The 18,524-nt window shown below is 42.0% G+C and overlaps 1 protein-coding gene across 1 annotated transcript in view; it reads right to left on the reverse strand.

The window, feature by feature from the left end:
* Positions 1–14,489, reverse strand: part of LOC135557903 (exostosin-like 3) — a 49,973-nt gene extending 35,484 nt beyond the window's left edge. Inside the window, exon 1 of the mRNA XM_064991596.1 lies at positions 14,291–14,489. The gene's annotated coding sequence lies outside the window, so the exon portion shown is untranslated. The remainder of the gene's footprint in view (positions 1–14,290) is intronic.
* Positions 14,490–18,524: the final 4,035 nt, after the last annotated feature.

Here is an 18,524-nt window from a genome sequence, read left to right on the forward strand (position 1 = left end):
AGGCTACCCTGCAACAGAGCCTCTTCAACCTCAAGAGGCTAAAGAAATTTGGCTTGTCACCTAAAACCCTCAAACTTTTACAGATTCACAATTGAACGCATCCTGTATTTCCTCTGACACATTGGTGTGGCTGGCTTCCGGGTTAAGCAGGCATTGTGTCAAGAAGCAGTGCAGCTTGGTTGAGTCGTGTTTCGGAGGACGCCTCTCCTGAGTCTGTACGGGAGTTGCAGCGAATGGACAAGACTAACTACCAATTGAATACTACGAAATGGTGAAAACCTTTCAACTTGACTTGTATCAATATGGCAGGGTAGCCTAATGGTTAGAGTGTTGGACTAGTAACCGGAAGGTTGCAAGTTCAAACCCCCGAGCTGACAAGGTACAAATCTGTCGTTCTGCCCCTGAACAGGCAGTTAACCCACTGTTCCTAGGCCGTCATTGAAAATAAGAATTTGTTCTTAACTGACTTGCCTAGTTAAATAAAAGGTAAAATAAAAAAAAATAACAAAAATACATTCCTAACAAATTTGCTCGTAAGTTGGCTGAAAATTGTTGGGAGTTCACATTAGGATTGCTTGCCGGGCCCTCCAGCTTACATCACCCCCCGGAAAAAAGTTTTCCGACATGATAAACATTATTCATAATTCTCATCGGTTTTAATTAAGTAATAACTCGTAAAATAGAGAAGTGAGGTATAACTTTGCATTGAGACAGTGCAAAATCTAATGCAAAATCCATGTTTTATTTACGCTTCACACCATCTAATGCTTTTCAGATAGTCAGTGGAATATCGCAGAATACCCTGCACAGTACACCACTTGTCCCTCTACTCAACACGGCTAGTGCCTTCACACACAAAGGGCAACAGCCCACAGTCGATGCGATAGCTGGCGGTGAGAACGGCATCAAAATAAACAAACATTGCGTAAAAACGTATTTACATGCAACAGAAATGATGAATAAACAAATGTATTAGAAAACAAAGATGTGTATTGTTAAAAAGGATTCTAAACTGAGAGCTAGCTAGCTGGAGTGGGCCAGTAAGCTGGTTCTACTGTTGGACATACAGTATGTGCTGATGGCTCAACATGTAGGCTGTTTTGTACTGTGATTGGTCAACAACGACGGCACCACTTCAAAAATAGAGTAGAATCCTATTTTCTCCACCTAGTCTGAGCGGCTTCCACAGGCACAGCAGAGCACTCCACTTGGATAGAATTACAACCCCCGCCTAAGTTGAATTGAAAATGAATGTGCCATCCCATCCGCACTGTCTGTCAGCTCCTTCAGTGCCTCTAAATGTTTCAACAGTCTCTCTGCACACTGTGGCTGGGTGAGTGAGAGAGCCTAAAGGCACATCTTGTGGAGAGAAGGAAGAAAGGCAGAGAGAAATGTTACATCCAGAGAGAGGGATATTAGATTTGAGTGGACTCAGACATTGGGACATTGCCTCAACTAGATTTGGGGATGGCAGGAAGAAAGGTTTAGTAGCTTGTCCAGTGTACAGTACGTAATACATGTACAGGGCAGCAGGTAGCCTAACGATTACAGCGTTGGGCCAGTAACCGAAAGGTCACTGGATGGAATACGAGTAAACAAGGTGAAAATTTGGTTGATGTGTCCTTGAACAAGGCACTTAACCCTAATTTGCTCTAGGGGCACTTTACCATTTCCTACATTGTAGAACAATAGTGAAGACATAAAAACTATGAAATAACACATGTGGAGTCATGAAGTAACCAAAAAAGTGTTAAAGCAAAATATATTTCAGATTCTTCAAATAGCCACCCTTTGCCTGGATGACAACTTCACACACTCTTGGCATTTTCTCAACCAGCTTCACAAGGTAATCACCTGGAATGCATTTCAATTAACATTTGTCCCTTCTTAAAAATTAATTTGTGGAATTGATTTCATTCTTAATGCATTTGAGCCATTCAGTTGTGTTGTGACAAGGTCGGGGGGGGGGGATACAGAAGATTTACCAAATAGGTCTAAGTCCGTATTATGGCAAGAACAGCTCAAGTACGCAGAGAAACAACAGTCCATCATTACTTTAAGACATGGAGGTCAGTCAATCAGGTACATTTCAAGAACTTTGAAAGTTCTCAAGTTCAGCTGCAAAACCCTCAAGCGCTATGATGAAACTGGCTCTCATGAGGACCGCCACAGCAAAAAAAGACCCATAGTTACCTCTGCTGCAGAAGATCATTTCATTAGTTACCAGTCTCAGAAATTGCAGCCCAACTAAATCCTTCACAGAGATCAAGTAACAGACATCTCAAAATCAACTCTCAGAGGAGACTGTGAATCAGGCCCTCATGGTCAAATTTCTGCAAAGAAACCACTACTAAAAGGACACCAATAATAAGAGGAGATTTGCTCAGGCCAAGAAACATGTGGAAAATAGTGAAAATGAAGAAAACCCCTTTTTTAAACATATTTTCTGCAACACTATTGCAGAAAGGCTGAACAGTGTGAGGTCTGCCTACTAAGTTATTTAGAATGTGAATTTGACTGAGAGCAAGACAGACCGACCGTGAGAGAGATACACAGAGGGCAGACCGGGGAGAAATCACAGTGTGTATTTTTACTAAGGCCCAGTGTACTGTGTGCACTCCTCCAGAAGGGTACCAAAGAATGCACTCTAAACTATTCAGATGGTGACTTTGATCTCTCTGTCATTCTTCAGTTCTTGAATCAGTGTTGTAAAATAGCAGTTCTGCAAAGCGCAACAACTCATTATATAAGGCTGCATTAGTACCCGGCTGACTTAATAGTACAGGGCAAAGCATGCTGACCGTTGGGGCCAGGGGTCCTTGGTATACCTCGAGGGGCCATCGTTGAGCCGATATACGGTCGTCATAAACAGTGAACAGCACACGAGGTACTTAGTGATCCAGAATGCACAGATTTTCTGGAGTTTCCTAAGGCATCAACTGGCACGGTGCTCTGCTGATGAACACATGACCACAGCAGATGACACTGTCTGCATCCCAAATGGCACCCTATCCTCTACACCGCGCATCACTTTTACCCAGATACCCCATGGGCCCTGGTCAAAAGTAGTGCACTATATTAGGCAGTAGAGTGCAATTGGGGAAGCAACCAATGTGTGAGTAAGTGTATTTTTTTTAGAAAAGCTCTACCTGGGCCTGTGCATGTCTGATTTCCTAATAGCATCCCTCCCTGTGTGTTTTCAGTAAACTACCAAGTGAATTCACTGGTATGTTGCAGCAACCTTGGAGAGTATTCTCTGAGAAGAAAAACGAGGAAGACAGCTGTGGAGTAGGGCACAGGGCTGTACAGGGAGGGGTGTAGAGGAAGACGAGAGGAAGGCAGCTGTGGAACAGTGCACAGAGCTGTGGGAGGGAGAGGAAGGCAGCTGTGGAGCAGGGCACAGGGCTGGATGGGGAATTGGATGGTGAGAATAGGAGAGCAGCAGCTGTTTCAGCCATGGCTCATGCCTCATGTGCAGCCAGCTGACTGGAAGCCACCTTGAGGGCCTCTCTCTTGCCGAGTTAGTGGAACCACAGTGACATGACTAGATGGGTTACATCTTATGTCAAAAGGTTGCATGTCAGAGAGAATTTTAGCATTTTATCTAACTCACCCTTTTCATTACCTTAACCTCATTCTCCTAACCTGCTACATTAATTCTCCTAAACTTCTGCAAAAAGTCTATTCTGATGGTAGCTGTATACTATCTACTCAAAAGCCAGAGCAAGGCAGAGGGAGAAACACAGATAACCTTCCTCTTCTAGGACTCCTCATTAATAGCAGTCAGATATTTCAGCGTACAATAAATAACATTTAGCTAGTTTGTGATAAGACCGTCTCTGTGGTGGTGCATTGGAGCCTTGCATACAATAGTGATTAGAGTGCGCTCCTTGTGGTCCACCTCATACTGCACACAGTGTGTGTGTGTTTTACATATGGTGCATACAGAGTGTTCCACTGACAGATGGGCCTGGGTGCCTCCAAGCCAGCTCTCTGAATATGACAGAGATGAGCAGTTTCAGTGTCCCACAGGGAAAGGTGGACAAGAATAGAAGCAGAAGCGCTTCAGTTAGCATGTTGCGAAAGATGATGGGAAATATTAAATAAGGTGCAACCTGCAGTGTTTTTATCAAATGTATGCAAAAACATGGGTGGTAAGACACTGAAAGAAAAATATCAAATCTAAACAATATGCAACAATTTAAATGATTTTACTGAGTTAAAGTTCACTTAAGGAAATCAGTAAATTGAAATAAAATTCATTAGGCCCTAATCTATGACTTTCACATAACTGGGCAGGGGCGCAGCCATGGGTGAGCCTGGGAGGGCATAGACCCACCCACTTGGGAGACAGGCGTACCTTCTGGGGTGCTAGGCCCAGCCAATCAAAATTAGTTTTTCACCAAACCAGGGCTTTATTAGAGACAGAAAAATACTCCTCAGTTTCATCAGCTGTCCGAGCGGCTGGTCTCAGACGATCCCGCAGGTGGAAAAGCCAGATGTGGAGGTTCTGGGCTGGAATGATTACAAGTAGTCTATGTTTGTGTGGCCGGTTGGACGAACTGACAAATTCACAAAAATAACACTGGATGTGGCTTATGGTAGAGAAATTAACTTTCAATTCTCTGGCAACAGCTCTGGTGGACATTCCTGCAGTCGGCATGCTAATTGCACTCTCCCTCCAAACTTTTGACATCTGTGGTATCGAGTTGATTGACAAAACTGTAAATTTTCTAGAGTGGCCTTTTATTGCCCCCAACACAAGGTGCATCTATGTAATGAACAGTGGTGGAAAAGGTACCCACATGTCATATATGAGTAAAAGAAAGTCACCCAGTAAATAGTACAAGTTGTAGTCAACCAGTAAATTACTACTTGAGTAAAAGTCTAAAATAATTTTGTTTTAAATATACTTAAGTATCAAATGTACAAGTATAAATCATTTCAAATTGCCTATATTAAGCAAACCAGACAGCACAATTTTGTAAAATTTTATTTAGGATAGCCAGGGGCACACTCCAACACCTGACATAATTTTCAAAACTAAGCATTTGTGTTTAGTGAGTCAGCCAGATCAGAGGCAATATGGATGACCAGGGATGTTCTCTTGATAAGTGCCTGAATTTAACAATTCGGCTGTCCTATTAGACATTCAAAACGTAATGAGGACTTCTGGGTGTCAGGGAAATGTATGGAGTAATAAGTACATTATTTTCTTTAGGAATGTAGTGAAGTAAAAGTAGTCAAGAAAATAAATTGTAAAGTTAAGTACAGATTCCACCAAAAATTACATAAGTAGTACTTTCAAATATTTTCACTTAAGTACTTTACACCACTGGTAATGAACAAGCTATTTAATCAGCTTATTGATATGCAACACCAGTCAGGTGGATGGATTATGTTGACAAAGGAGAAATGCTCAATAACAAGGATGTAAACACATTGGTGCACAAAATGAGAGAAATAAGCTTTTTGTGCGTATGGAACATTTCTGGGATATTTTATTTCAGCTCATGAAATACAGCACCAACGCTTTACGTGTTGCACCCCCCCCAGTACAGTTTATTCCAGAAATGGCTACAGTGGTGGTGAGGCACCTAAAAACCCAAGCCTGAAGAAAATTATAAACAAAAGTAGTTAGTCCAGGGTTTCCCCAAACTCTGTCCTCGAGACCCCAAGGGGTGCATGTTTCGTTTTTTGGGGGTCCCGGTGAGGAAGAAGAGGTGGTGGTGTTAGGGAAACTGAGTTAGTCTGACAACCGTTTGAAAGACTGAGCCCAATGCCTAGTGGGGAACAAAACAAATAAGCCTTAGGCATGAAAACTAGTGTGAAAAGCTGTTAAATGGAAAGCAAAAAAATCAATTGATGTTTTCTGCTGTAAAACTGCTGTGAGCACAAGCACCCTCTCAGTCAGGAGTGAAGCGTCGATAGAGACATGCTTCAGGTTTCTTTTTGGCGACCGTGAGAGGGAGACAGACGGGGATCTCCGGTTTTTCAGTGTAGAACAGCACTTGTCTAATAAGCTCAAACAGACAAGTTAGAACACTATAGGCAAATACATGGTCTGTATGATGCATTGCCAGGCTGAGCATCCATCTTAACAAGGGGATTCACAAACTAAAAAGATGTGACTGACCACAATCAAATTACAGACAAAGGCCTCGTGGTCCTCGTTAAATGATGTGCCTGCCTAATAAGGCTATTTATTTAGTCTCAAACTCCTTGGCTGCTGTGTGAAACTTCCCACTCGCAGACAGACATTAAGCCCCTCCCCCCTGTCACTCACAACAAAGACTAAAGATCCTTTCTTACTATCTGAAAAAAAGCAGTTTCAACTTTTTGCATTTGAGGTTTGGTCCAACTGAATCAGTCATACGGTCATTGAAACACACAGACATGATTTTACTGATGCGAACTTAACTTTTCTCCTGACACCCTTTATACGTCTCAAATAGCAACATTTTAAAACAGACCATACTAAAAATGGCAGTATCAAACACACACGATTGTAGAGAATAAATGCTCCATTTCTGTCAGGTGCAGAATTGTGGTAGCACATATGGCTTAGCAGCATATTGGCCACAGACATTTCTGTGCTAGCTGTCTTTTCCGGTCAGTCACATTTATTCAACAGAAAAGAAACATTTGAAATTGCGTTTATTTATTTTTTACATTGGATAAAAGTAGAGACTCGGAGTTACAAAATGGTATATCACACACTGCAGTTGAGTAACAATGGGAAAGTAATTACGCTTTGAAAGTTGATTTACTTGTTACTCCACTTTAGAGAAAATGGCTCTTGAATGTTTTGGTACACCGACTGAAGAGCTCCATTTTGTCTACACTTATTCAGCATCATTCACACCCACTTAAGCCTTAGCCCCACCCATCTCTTTGAGGATTCAGGTGAGGCCATGTGCTAAACAGAGTGAGTAAGGTACAGTAGTAAACAAAAGATTTCAAGACTAAAAGTGCCCTACATCCTAATCTGACTTAGGTGCAGGTCATGTTGTTCTTCACTTTAACATCAATGGTAAACATACCACATAAAATCAAACTTTAAAGTTTGTCACATGCAGAGGATATAGAAGGTGTAAACAGCACAGTCAAAAATAGAAAGATTCCAGATTGAAATATTTAGATATTAGATCATGCTTGCCCATACACAGTTGTTTACATTTTTGGGTCATGTGAAAGAAATGCTATAACCACCCCACAGCCACATCTAGCTAAGTGGATGGATCACTATTGTCTAGACATGTACACATGTTCATTGGCAGTCATCACCTCCAGACACACCTGGCTAACTTGATGGGTCATGAATAATCTGGGGAAGTAGAATCTTCTGTTTAGACATGTAGCGAGCTACTGACTAGATAAAATAATGAGCCATAATCCCAACCAATACAGTAGTACTAGCAATGCAAATTGATTGCCATAGCTAGCATGAAAAGCTGCAGAATTATTTTATTTTTTAATTACCCCTTTTTCGTCCCAATTTTATGGTATCCGATTGGTTGTTACAGTCTTGTCTCATCGATGCAACTCTCGTATGGACTCGGGAGTGGCGAAGGTAGAGAGCCGTGTATCCTCCAAAACACAACCCTTAATGAAGAAGCCATCCACACCAATGTGTCGGAGGAAATACTGTGCACCTGGCGGCCGTGTCAGAGTGCACTGCGCTCGGCCCGCCACAGGAGTCGCTAGTGCGTGATAGGACAAGGACAGCCCTGCCGACCAAACCCTCCCTAACCCGAACAACGCCGGGCCAATTGTGCGCCGCCCCATGGGTCTCCCAATCGCGGCCAGCTGCAACAGAGCCTGGACTCGAACCCAGAATCTCTAGTGGTACAGCTCGCACTGCGATGCAGTGCCTTACACCACTGCGCTACTTGGGAGGCATATGAAACGCTGTAGTATGAATCTGCAGGGAGCAAAAGCTAACCAACTAGATTCCAATATTAGCTAGCTAGTTAACATTAGGCTATAAATAGCAATGCAAAAGGATTTCTGAGATACTAATAAAATTACTAGACAGATCATACACATAGCGTTAGCTAGCGAGCCAGCAAGCTAACGTTCTCCAGCTAGCTAACAGTACGATTTAACTTACAACGAAAACTGACTAAATTGGACACGAATAATATCGGAAAATGTAGCAAGACTAGTACCTGTATACATGAATGAACGCTTCACGGCAGACTGGAAAACCTTGAAGTAAGACGTCCTGTAACGGTAGTTTTGTTTGTACAGCTAGTTTGGACAAAGTTGTGTCAAGTCACTCCGGTTCACATTGACCGTGTGCAAAAAGTAATCGATCACAACTTTTTCCCACTGATCTTTGTCGATGGTGTTTGCTAAATTCAGGGCAGCAGTGCTGTTGAAAGTAGTAGCGACACTTTTGCAGTTCGCCATGGATAATGCTACAGGGCATTCGGAAAGTATTCAGACCATTTGACATGTTCCACATTTTGTTACATTACAGCCTTATTCTGAAATTGATTCAATAGTTTTTCTCCTCAAATCAACACACAATACCCCACAGGGTATTGTGTGCAAATGTATTAAACATTTAAAACTGAAATAATACCTTTACATAAGTATTCAAACCCTTTACTCAGTACTTTGTTGAAGCACCTTTGGCAGCGATTACAGCCTTGAGTCTTTTGGGTATGACGCAACAAGCTTGGATCACCTGTATTTGGGAAGTTATCCAATTCTTCTCTGAAGATCCTCTCAAGCTCTGTCAGGTTGGATGGGAAGAGTCACTGCACAGCCATTTTCAGGTCTCTCCAGAGATGTTTGATCGGGTTCATGTCCACTCAAGGACATTCAGAGACTTGTCCTGAAGCCACTCCTGCGTTGTCTTGGCTGTGTGCTTAGGGTCGTTGTCCTGTTGGAAGGTGAACCTTCGCCCTGGTCTGAGGTCCTGAGCGCTCTGGAGCAGGTTTTCATCAAGGATCTCTCTGTACTTTGCTCTGTTCATCTTTCCCTCGATCCTGACTAGTCCCTCTGTCCCTGAAAAACATCCCCAAAGCATGATTCTGCCACCACCATGCTTCACCGTAGGAATGGTATTGGCCAGGTGATGAGCTGTGCCTGGTTTCCTCCAGACGTGAAGCTTGACATTCAGGCCAAAGAATTCAATCTTGATTTCATCCGACCAGATAATCCTTTAGGTGCCTTTTTGGCAAACTCCAAGTGTCATGTGGCTTTTACTGAGGGGTGGCTTTCGTCTGGCCACGCTACCATAAAGGCCATAAAGGCCTGAATGTGTAAAAACCTGTTTTCACTTTGTCATTACGGGCTAGTGTGTAGACGGATGAGGAAAATATCATCAGTTTTAGAAAAAGGCTGTAACAATACAAAATGTGAAAAACGTGAAGGGGTCCGAATACTTTCTGAAAGCCCTGTACAGTGGAACACACACACCTATCATCAGGTTTGACATCCACAGAGGTGCTCTGAATGTTAAGGCCACTACATATTAAGCCTACCTGCCAAACAATGTCAGTGCAATGACCTTGAGCTTGGTCAACATAAATGTACAGTGGCTATCGACTCCACTCGGGTATACCTGAGCTGAACGGAGACCCACATGCCCTGTGAATCCCCTGGCAAGGCTGCCCACATCGGAGCAAGGCTGGAAGCGTCCCAATGAAAAATGTTATGTAAAACAAATCAGCTGAACACATACACACCCACACCACAGCCAGCCCTAACAACAAAACCTCCCTCTTGTTATCTGGCCAAGGGAGCCCTGTTTCCAGGGCCTCTATATCCCAGGCCAGGCTGCTAGCCCATCACAGATGGAGGCAGGTCCTGCCAACAGCTGCCAACCCCAGCCCACCCAATCCTGCAGCCACCCCATTCTCAAGACACTGATGGATTGTGGGAGAGCAGCCAGGGTGATAATGCGCTACCATGGGGAATTACTACCTGATAGAGATGGGACCCAAGTCTTAAAGGGAAAATCCACCCAAAACCACTCATTCCTTTAATTTACAGTGTTAAATAAACACACAATATTTTTTGTGAACACATGTTTCATTTTGGCATTATATTAAGGTTGGTAGCAACCACAACACCGATTTTTTTTCCAAATTAGCTCCATAATAAATCGACAGAAACATGGCAAACATTTAGAACCCATCCTCAAGGTGTTCTTTTAATATCTATTCGATAATATATCAGTCGGGACAGTTCCCTTTTCTCTAGGACCGATTGGAGTAATGGCTACCTCTGCACTTTACGCGAGAATCTCTCTCGGAGCCACCATGTGACCACTTACGCAATGTGCCTCCATACGGCTATTCTCCAACAGAAATGCGTAAAACTACGTCACAATGCTGTAGACACCTTGGGGAATACGTACAAAGCGTAAGCTCGTTGATGGTACATTCACAGCCATATAGGGAGTCATTGGAACGCAGCGCTTTCAAAACCTGGGGCACTTCCAGATTGTATATTACTCAGGCTTTCGCCTGCAACATCAGTTCTGTTATACTCACAGACAATATCTTTACAGTTTTGGAAACGTTAGAGTGTTTTCTATCCAAAGCTGCCAGTTATATGCGTATTCTAGCATCTTTTCCCGACAAAATATCCCGTTTAAAACAGGAACGTTTTTTTCTTCCAAAAATGAAAATACTGCCCTCTAACACCAACAGGTTAAGGAGGGAAATCGATGGATTATTGAATGAAGCGCGCCAGCTAAACTGAGTTTTTGGGGATATAAAGGACATTATTGAACAAAAGGACCATTTGTTATGTAGCTGGGACCTATTGGAGTGCCAACAGAAGAAGATCTTCAAAGATAAGGCATTTATTATATCGCTATTTCTGACTTTCGTGGCACACCTGCCTGGTTGAAATATGTTTTTCATGCTTTTGCATGCAGGGAGCTGTCCTCAGATAATCGCATTTTAAATCTGACACAGCAGCTGGAATAACAAGAAGTTAAGCTTTTCATGAATAATAAATATTTATATTTCTGTCAATTGAATTTCGCGCTCTGCAATTTCACCGGATGTTGTCGAGGTGGGTCGCTAGCAGAACGCCTGCGCCAGAAAGGTTAAGTGCCAGAAAGGTTAAGTAATCCCGGAAGTGAAGCAGGCCACGATTGAACATGCATGTACCTCTGCTATCCACCATCTCATACCAACACTCTTACACAGTGCAATGTCTCACTCTTCAAGTTCATTTAAATCAGCCTCTGATTCATTCACGTTCTCCAACTACAGTTGACATCTGTTCATGTTCTCTGAAACGCAATAAATTGAACTGCAGAAGTGAGTGGCTTGGCCCTATATAAATACATCTCGCAGAAAACGAGACAACATAAAACAGATGTTGACGAGTACGGCTTTAGAGCCCGCCCGGCAACACGAACACTCAAGGCCAAACACAGCCAAACTTCTGCACTCACTCAGCGTCGCCAGCGAGAAGGTCCAGCAGACACTGCAAAAGGCAACACCTCTGGATTATTTGCTCATTTATTGTCATTAAGCTGGCTTGAGTAATTCCCCACACAATATTGCTGCATAAGGAAAGAATGAACCCTTTACACTTGTGGGAATTGGCCTATATGGATAGGGCTAAATGAAAATGTTTCTTACAGAAGAAATATGAAGCAAATATGCATAAGCATGATAGCAATTGAAAGGGAATTATTAGACCAAAGGTCATAACAGTTCACCTGACATGACTGAATCCAAACATTACACTGTTGATTTCATGTGCATTTTACATTTACTGTACTTTTCGCTGCATTTGTTGATCGCAAAATTTGACATAAGAATATTCCTGGAAATGTGAGGTAGGTGCAACATAGGACAACAAATTGACAAGGGTTTGAGTGAGAGGACAACTTGTGTCTCCAAGCGGGGGGACACCTCTCCAGAGTGTGCAGTTCCTAAGTCATTTCAATGCACGATTATGATTCAAAGAAGTCTTCAACTATAAGGTGATTTTTTTTTAGCTCTCATAGCTCTGCTGTTGAGGAACTAGAGCAAGCACACTTTTTGCTTCCCACTTTCTGGTGTCCTTTGAAACATGCCCCGCCAAACAGTCCTTCTTAACACCGACCTGCTTAACCAAGAAGCACCAATGTGCCGGAGGAAACACCGTTCAACTGACGACCGAAGTCAGCCATGTCATTTTTATCATGTTACTGTACAGTCACTGCATTCCAATTTAGGAGCTTATCAGTATCCAAATCAGCCATTTTGTACAAGTGTAAAGGGTTAAAATGTTTAATGAAAGGCGGTGTGAAAACAAGAGCCCATGTCACAGCACAGTAATGGAATGCTGATTGTGTCAATATCACAACTTGCAGCTAAGGTTGATTACTTGGTGACCACAAGAGAAGATCATTGGGCGACACAGCTATCAAGCCCCTATGAGAGGATCAATAACCTTGTCAACTGTTAAAGGCTGTTGTCCCATGTGGTACATGTTGATTTATTCTCTTGCTGGTGTCCATGGGAAACAATTACATCACCGGTCTGTCACTACTGGGTAGCCTAGCGGTTCGAGCCAATATCCGTATGGTCGCTAGTTCGAAACCCTGAACAGATAAGGTGGAAATCTGTTGATGTGCCCTTGAGCAAGGCACTTTCCCCAATTGCTCCATGGTCGCTGTTCACAATGGCAATGTGAAAAATGACAAATATAAACACCCCCCGCGGCAAACTTCTATGAACTAAATCTGATGCTGCTGACAAGGTGGAACACTATTGAACCAATAAAACTATATACATGCCTACGATTGTTTTAATGTGACCATCAACACCCACCCCCCCTCTTCTACGTGTTCTATCAACTGCAACCGGGTTTCTGTTATGAAAATGTGGAGCTGGACATTTGACCTGCAACATGTTCATTTACCGGACATTTGAGAAATTTCCTGGACCCATATGCATTGGGTGCGTAACCTGATTAGGGCGTCCACCCACGATGCTCAGAATGACAGAAAACACATTTAGAATGTGGTCATTCAGATATGGCTGTGTGGGAACACTAACCTTGCCTATCAATTTAACTTTTTTTTAAATTATGCTTCCAAAACTGTACCGAAGGCGCAAGCGACTCCTGTTCATTTGTTTTAACTTTATTTAACTAGGCAAGTCAGTTAAGAACAAATTCCTATTTACAATGACAACCCACTGTTCTCTGGTAGGTTAACTGCCTTGTTCAGGGGCAGAAAAACATATGTTTTACCATGTCAGCTCAGGGACTCGATCCAGAAACCTTTTGGTTGCTACCTGCCGCCGTTAAATGTTCAGATTGATCGTTCTAAATAAACCTCCTCGGTATGGAAGATGCCTTCTTCCAATAACTCTTATGTTTAATGAAACAGCGTCATGATCAAGGGATAGCTAGGCCTATTACTGTTGATAATGCAACTATGGAGGAGTGTGCATATCCTAACTAACTTGTATATGAAATCCAAATAGGCCACTAGCGGTAAGGCAACCTGAGGTTAGTCTTCGCCGTTACCACAATTAGTAGGGGGTAGCTTCATCTGGGACCTCTACTGAAGCTTAACGTAACAGAACAGGACTGGGTTTCCCAAAAGCAGCCAAGATATTTTAGTTTCAGTGGAATCGTGACGAACGAAAGATGATCTTAGTGCTTCGAAGCTTTTGGGACACTCAGCCCAGAACAATATTACAAAATAGTAAGCTACAATGTATTGGTTCTAAATCCATGTTGTTGGTTTCACCCTTCGGTGTACTGTACCATGATTCACTCTTCAATGGTAACGTTAGCCATTTGAATGGGAGTGTATCTATTGTGCCGGATAACCAACTACAATGCAGCATGCACATCAAATGGACAAGCTCCTTTTGGGTTGCATTGACTAGCTAGCTAAACGATTTCCAATGCTTGCTACAATACACATACTTTTGGTTGCTTGTAACACAAACATCAAGTGCCATTTTGTAATTTCAAATTGATACATTGTTTTGCCATCGAACTAACTCTGACGTTGACGTGTGTCCGTCAGAGGGAGATCACAACAAACACGCTTGAGAGGGTACCAATAACGACACGACACACACAGTGCTAACCAGCTGGCGATAAGGTTTTTCCAGTGCACAATACTCGAGGCGAAATAAGTTAATTAAGGACTAGCTACAGAAAGGAATAGACGTCTCCGCACAATAATAAGACAATATAATGTGAATGAGAAAAGGCGGGGGCAATTAGCCAGCTAACGTTAGTGGCTAAAATAGGCATTTTCTTGTTAGCAGACAAACGTTAGCTTAGTTAGCTTGCTACTCACCCGGTATGAGGCTCCAAAATGTAAAAACATATATATATATACTTCAATCAGCTTCCAAACAGATTTCGGGTTATACAAGTTGATAACAAAATGGCATGTTCGGTGTTAAGTTTTATTTTTGTAAGCATGTCCATGCCAATCGCGCGCTGTACGAGTAGCTAGAGCCCCCTGTGTGCACGATCAAGGCTGCATTGTTGAAGACTTGGCAAACCACTGAGGCATTCTGGGAGTAGGAGATGCTGAACCTTGGACACACTGTAGGTGAAGTGCTACACCTGGTGGCCATAAAAGGTAGACTGTATACTGAGCAGTTGGGGAAAAAATGGTCTTACTTTCACTTGGCAAGCCAGTTTAAGAAGAGATTCTTATTTACAATGTCGGCCTACACCGGTCAAACCCGGGGAAATTGTACGCCGCTCTATGGGACTCCCAATCACGGCGGGATTCGAACCAGGGTGTCTGTAGAGACACCTACAGCACTGCGATGCCTTAGACCGCTGCGCCACTCAGGAGCTGTACACGCTGTCTGATACTAGTGTAGGGCAAGCCAACACGATGTACTTAATGTACACGAAAAATAAAGATTACATCCATAAACAGTCGATGTCATTATTTAAACAGTTAAAGGGGCAGTCTGCAGTTCAAACAATAACAAAGCAGAATATCTCGCCACTGATTTGGGGATGAGGTGGAGAAATGTAACAACTCTGAGTCATAGACAGAGAGCTCTGGATGCAAGGACTGATCATCCATCAATATTACAGTTTTAACCATGTTTCGAGGCTATACAGTGTTTGTTTACAATTACATTATTTATCAAAAAAGGAGTAAAACAGGCTTAGGCCTATATTTTGGAGCCTGATGGGGTATGACAGTTGAACTAAGCTCAAGTTTAGTCTAAGTTGTATTCTTCAAGAATCAATGGGCATACATCATGAATTTAAAAGTACAAAAATGAATGTTGCAATCACAGATTTCCCCTTTAAATTATGTGAATTTAGGGGTATGTAGCAGGGGCATCATTTTTATTTGTCAAACGGTGGTCAAGCATCGATCACAATTTCAACAGAATATCCTCGATATTTATTGGAAAGGAGCATCAAGCTCATCACCTTGCACTTTCACCACCCTATGAAGTTCATCATAACTTATTTCACATGTAGCCTAATAAACTGCTTGGTTTCCCGAGTCATAGTGGGAGGACCCCCATATCATCGCGTGATTCCAAGTTTACTTTGATATGATGGCTATAATATCAATATTTTCCCGGCAATTTATTGCATAATACATTTTACCCAAAAAAGATCCCGCCGTGTCCAACGAACAAATGATCTGCCGGCAATTATAAAATTGCAAGGAAACTTCCTGTATCCATCACAGCTGTCATGATTTGTTTGCACAGTATGACTTAACTCGCATAAAAACTGTGAATGAAAATGTGGTACGGAGCGATTTCAGTTCCAACAGAAATTCTATTTGAATTTGATAATTTTACATTTGTATTCGGATATTGAATTTGAATATAACATTTTTTTAATGTTTAATGCAAAAATGTTATCATTGAATTCATAAATTTAATGTGTATTTCATGATTTGAAACGGAATTGAATATTAGATACTACTGCATTGTTGGTGATAAGATCACAAGCATTTCGGCAGGATTCGAACCAGGGTGTCTGTAGAGACACCTACAGCACTTTCTCTGTATTTGGCATATACCCTCTACTGCAGGTGAAGTATTAGGATGTTTTCTCTGTATTTGGCATATACCCTCTACTGCTGGTGAAGTATTAGGATGTTTTCTCTGTATTTGGCATATACCCTCTACTGCAGGTGAAGTATTAGGATGTTTTCTCTGTATTTGGCATATACCCTCTACTGCTGGTGAAGTATTAGGATGTTTTCTCTGTATTTGGCATATACCCTCTACTGCTGGTGAAGTATTAGGATGTTTTCTCTGTATTTGGCATATACCCTCTACTGCAGGTGAAGTATTAGGATGTTTTCTCTGTATTTGGCATATACCCTCTACTGCAGGTGAAGTATTAGGATGTTTTCTCTGTATTTGGCATATACCCTCTACTGCAGGTGAAGTATTAGGATGTTTTCTCTGTATTTGGCAAGTATCACTGTCTCCCCCGCCCTCCCTTCTCAAAATAAGACAATAACTCTATCCTTCTGATTCCTGCTTATAAGCAAAAACACAAACAGGAAGTACCAGTGATGCGCTCATTACAGAAGTGCTCCAATGAAGCGGATGCTAAGCTACAGGACTGTTTCGCCAGCACCGACTGGAATAAGTTCCAAGATTCATCCGATAACATTGAGGAATTTAACACAATTAGTCACCGGCTTCATTAATCGAAGGCACCGTCCCCACAGTGACCGTACATAGAGTACCAGTCAAAAGTTTGGACACACCTACTCATTCAAGGGTTTTTCTATCTTTTAAAATATGTTCTACATTATAGAATAATGGTGAAGAAATAAAAACTATGCAATTACACATATGGAATCATGTAGTAACCAAAAAAAGTGTTAATCAACTCAAAATATATTTTAGATTGTAGATTCTTCAAAGTAGCCACCCTTTGCCTTAATGACAGCTTTGCACACGCTTGGCATTCTCTCAACCAGCTTAATCTGGAATGATTTTCCAACTGTCTTGAAGGAATTCCCACAAATGCTGAGCACTTTCTTGGTTGCTTTTCCTTCACTCTGCAGTCCAACTCATCCCAAATCATCTCAATTGGGTTGAGGTCAGGTGATTGTGGAAGCCAGGTCATCTGATGCAGCACTTCATCACTCTCCTTTTTGGTCAAATAGCCATAACACAGCCTGGAGTTGTGTTGGTGTCGCATTCTTACGGTAATAGATCTACCTTATTCTAAAATACTGTTGGAGTGAAATGTACAGTACCAGTCAAGTTTGGACACACCTACTCATTCCAGGGTTTTTCTTTATTTTTACTATTTTATACATTGTAGAAAAGTAGTGAAGACCTCAAAACTATGAAATAACACATATGGAATCATGTAGTAAACAAATAATTGTTAAACAAATCTAAATATATTTATATTTGGGATTCTTCAAAGTAGCCACCCTTTGCCTTGATGACAGCATTGCACACTCTTGTTATTCTCTCAACTGGCTTCATGATGTAGTAACCTAGAATGCTTTTCTAACAGTCTTGATTGAGTTCCCACATGCTGAGCACTTGTTGGCTGCTTTTCTTTCACCCTGTGTTCCAACTCATCCCAAACTATCTAAATTGGGTTGAGGGATTGTTGTCACGATCGTCTGTAGAATAAACGGACCAAGACGCAGCGTGCGTAGAGTTCCACATGTTTAATAAATTAAAGTCACCAAAACAATACAGAACAAATGAACCATGAAGTCAATACAGTGTTCACAGGCACAACACAAAAACAAGATCCCACAACAAACAGGTGGGAAAAGGCTGCCTAAATATGATCCCCAATCAGAGACAACGATAGACAGCTGCCTCTGATTGGGAACCATACCAAGCCAACCTAGAAATAAAGAAACTAAAATGCCCACCCTAGACACACCCTGACCTAACAAAAATAGAGAATAAAGAATCTCTAAGGTCAGGGCGTGACAATTGTGGAGGCCAGGTCATCTGATGCAGCACTCAATCACTCTCTTTTTTGGCCAAATAGCTCTTACATAGCCTGGAGGTGTTTTGGGTCATTGTCCTTTTGAAAAACAAATGATTGTCCCACTAAGCGCAAAACAGATTGGATCTCGTATTGCTGCAAAATGCTGTGGTAGCCATGTTGGTTAAGTGTGCCTTGAATTGTAAATAAATCACAGACAGTGTCACCAGCAAAGCACCCCCACACCTCCTCCATGCTTCATGGTGGGAACCACAAATGCAGAGATAATCTGTTCACCTACTCCGAGTCTCACAAAGACACGGCGGTTGGAACAAAACATCTCACATTTGGACTCCTCAGACCAAAGGACAAATTTCCACCTGTCTAATGTCTATTTCTTGTGTTTCTTTGCCCAAGCAAGTCTCTTCTTTTTATTGGTGTCCTTTAGTAGTGGTTTCTTTGCAGAAAATCGACCATGAAGTGTCTGTTTCACGTTTCCTTTGGTCTCTGAAGAGTTTATGTTGAGATGTGTCTGTTACTTGAACTCTGTGAAGCATTTACTTGGCAAGCAATCGGAGGTGCATTAAACTGTAATGAATTTATCCTCTGCAGCA

The sequence above is a fragment of the Oncorhynchus masou genome, chromosome 16, assembly GCF_036934945.1.
Source record: "Oncorhynchus masou masou isolate Uvic2021 chromosome 16, UVic_Omas_1.1, whole genome shotgun sequence".
Lineage (NCBI taxonomy): Eukaryota > Metazoa > Chordata > Actinopteri > Salmoniformes > Salmonidae > Oncorhynchus > Oncorhynchus masou.